Genomic DNA, 4,066 nt, shown 5'->3' on the forward strand with positions numbered 1-4,066 from the left:
TATTAAATTAGAAATAAATTTAATAAATTTGTAACTGATTATACCATTAAAATTTATTAAAGAACCGAGTATTTAAAAATAATTGTTCAGTTGTTTGTTTATTCTAAATTAAACGGATCCACAAACGAGCTTTAATCGAACCAACAACGAGTAGCTCGCTTGACGTTGGTTCTCTTGCAAGCCCTAGAGATTACATAGTATTCATTTTACTTTAGACAAAATTTAAAAAAAATATTTTTCTACATTTATTTTGCACTCATTCAAAATTTTCTCAAAGAAACCAAGTATAATAAATTTTATTTATCATTCATTCCTTTTACTCTTTTATCAGCAATACAAAATAGCACGTAAATAAAAACCCCTATTATATTTCATTTTAAGGTTTTGTTTGGGACAAATTTTATATGTTTTTATAAAAAACAATTTTTTAGTACAATATTCTTTTGAAAAAGAGATTTTTTGTACAAAAAGCTGCTTTACAAAGTAATAAGAAAGTTGTCACAAACAGAGTGTCCTAAAAATTATAATGAATTATTTTAGGGCTTTTTTGTTACATTCTTTTTTTATGTTTTTAAAGTGCCCCCGTAATTTTGTAGCTTATAAAATTTTTTAAATAATTTTTTTTATTACTAAAAAGTTAGCTTTAAAAATAATTTTAAAAAAAAAAAATACACTTATTTACCAACAACATTCTTAGTTTAAAAAAGTGTCACCTTTTATAAAAGTATGGGATTTAAAATTTACATTTATATACCTCAATGTAAAAATATAGTGGTTATACTGTAAATTTAATTGACAGAATCGATAATGAAGTAAGCATGCTGGATCCCTTCATAGGCCTAGGTAGCTTACGTAATTCTGGATTATTTTGTGAAGCTGCAATTTTTACATATTATAATTTTATATATCACTTCGAAGATTTTATTTGGCGCCCTACCAATATATATCTGTTTTGTCTACAGCTATGCGCACAATGATTACCATATAAAAAAGAAAAAAAATCTAAAAGTCATTAATAGAAAATAGTTTTACAAATAAAAAAATCTAAAAAAATGAAAAAGATAAAGCGCACAATTTCTTCTCTAGAAAATTTTTTAATAAAAAACTATTTATAAAATAGGTAAGAAACCTTGAAAATAACTTTACAACAGAATTATTTTTTGCCATTCTTTTCCATTGCTTTCAATTAAAAGAATTTTTAGCTTAAAAATTAGGCGATTTTTACGAAAATAACGATAAAAAAAACTATTTGAAATTTATTATATTTAACACCTAAAACTTCTATATTTTTACTAATTATACCACCTAAAAAATCTGTTCTTCGTATTCTACCACTTTCTCATTGAAGACCATGAAGATACTTAGTATTCACTGTGAAAGGATGCCTATTGATGGGGGGAAAACAGTCACTGATAGTGATTTTTTACGGAAGTGTTTAAATTGGAATGTTAGAATTGATAAAAGAGTCGTTTTAGTGGTGGGTATATTAGTAAATATAGAAGTTTAGATGTTAAAGTATGTATTTTCAATAGTTTAGGGTGTTATGGTATGTCAATAATCCTAAAAATTATTGTATTTTAAATAATAAAAAATAATTTGTCTCAACGAACTATAAGCGTAGTTGGAAGTTCTTGTGAAAAATAATAACTTTTTAAAAGCTACTTATTAAAAAGGCAAACTCCCTTACACAAAAATTTATTAAAAGCACGTGAAAAAAATAGTGATTGGAGGACATTCGTTTGGAATAGCTATTCTTAACTGGCCGTTTTTAAACACAGCTTCAAAAAGCAGTGAGAAAGTCCAGGTTTCTTTCTGCTTCCTCAAGCATTTTTTTATTTTTTACTAGAATAACTACTTTAAGAGCAGTAGGAAAGCTGTCTCAATTGAAGACTAGCCGCCGTGTTGAAACGAAACGCAACTTTTTTATTACTTTTTAAAATGCAATTTTTTTAATAAAAAAAATATTAGTTTAATAAGCTTTTTTAAACTTAGAAAGACTAAAAAAAATAGTGAAAAAAAGCTGTTGATTAAATAAAACCCTAAATAAAATTATATTGATTGTCTAAAAATTAATAATAATATTAAAGTTATCCCCAAATTAAATTTTTTAATAATATGTAGGCAATTCCCTTAATTATTCTGTATTACAATGTTGTGAGATTTTTCAACTGCTGAATCCCTTTTTGTAATGTCGGCTTAATAGCAATCATTATATGCACACGTGACTATAATTTTTATTTGCGTAGACTTTTTCAATGTCACCTTCATAACAACTAATGAAGTTCTTTAAGGTTATTGAGGATTTTGATTGGATCAATGGATTTTGTTCCCTTTATTCAATTTATTAAGAGACATTTTAATCTTATTATATACATATAATATATATATATATATACCCATATATACCCTTATATATATATATATATATATAATATATATAAAGAGGAGAGAGAGGAGAGAGACTTTTAATAATTCTTAAATAATAAGTCACAAAACATTAACATCTTCCATGCATTGCAAACATTTAACGGCGTCTGAGAACATTTTATATTTTGTTATTTTATTTTAATTTGAATCTTCTAGCCCTAGGGACGATAATAATATGATATTGTAGATGATTTATCTGTCCAGCGCTGAAAATTTTAACAAACAATAATAAATCTTAACTAAAAGTTTAAAGAAGATGTCTAATATTTGACTCCAAAAAAAAATCATATGATATGCACCGATATTTTGACTTAATCTTTTCTAAAAATTGGAAATCTTTTAAATTCACAAATAATTGATCATATGAATTTAAAGTTTGGCATGCTTATAGTTTGAGTCAAGCAGCTCATGGAAACAAACCCAATAGCTCAAGATCACCCTCAAATTTGACATCCATTAAGGCACTTTAAATGCTCAAAAAAATATTCAATCATCCCATTAAATCGTATATGGATTGTATAATGGAGGTTTTTTTTTATTCAGTTTCAAATGTAAAAAAACGTTCATCGAATAAAACCGCCTATAGATGAGCTTCATTCTTCACATAAGAGGAGGGAGAAATCCGATAGAGAACCATAGAGCTCTCTATATAATTTTTCATTCTATCAACCTACTTTATGATCAACAAATTCAACTATTGTCACTGATAATCACCATTGCCACCGATGCTTACTGTTAGTATATCGCCACCACCTCCAAATAATTCTGACATTAATATTAAACCCCTAATATTGAGTATTGTTTCAGCTCCATGGACATCTACTTTTGTAATCTCTAGCAGAAAATCAAGCTCTTATTGTTGGGTTTGTTAATTATGCCATTACGAACACTTAATCTATCTGTCCCCACAAGGAAATCAGATATTTTATTCTCAACTCACTCATTTCTTCTTCACTGTGATGAAGAAAGTTATTCTTTGTATCGTTCGCTATATAGTAAATTTTCCATCTAAGTCAGGCTCTGTTAATTTTCTCCTTTCCAGATTTCACGAAAAAAAGTTATGATCTTTACAACTTTTTATTTATAATGTTGAATTTGTATAATTGCTCAAATACAAAATATACTCTAACCAACTTCAAATTTTCTTGGCACGTAACATAGATCGAACATATTTAATTTTGAATCTATTTCAATTTGAATATATATCAATATCATTATTTTAATAATTTTGTGAATATTATAAACATCCAAATTTTATTTTTAATGAAATTTTGGGCTAAGAAATCAGCTGGTTCAAACCAAGTTAATCCCTATAATGTCTCACTTAATTGTGTGTTACAATTAAAATGAGATTTTGATTCGATAAATCCATCGAGGTCCAAAATCGCTCCAAAGAAGCAAGTAAATGATTATGGAGAACAATAATGTCAAACAATCTAATGAGGGGTTTCCTAGGAATTCCGATAGAAATTAAACCAAGATATACGTTCCCGCAACCACCTAATGATGATCATGCACCATCGGTTAAGTTTACAGGTCTCACCAAACCCTTACTAACATTCTTCCTGAAACCAATGATCGCCATTTTTATAAGTGCTCATTGTTCCACCCAGACGCTTCTAATTATTAACTAAACTGC

The sequence above is a fragment of the Dendrobium catenatum genome, unplaced genomic scaffold (assembly GCF_001605985.2).
Source record: "Dendrobium catenatum unplaced genomic scaffold, ASM160598v2 fragScaff_scaffold_1449, whole genome shotgun sequence".
NCBI lineage: Eukaryota > Viridiplantae > Streptophyta > Magnoliopsida > Asparagales > Orchidaceae > Dendrobium > Dendrobium catenatum.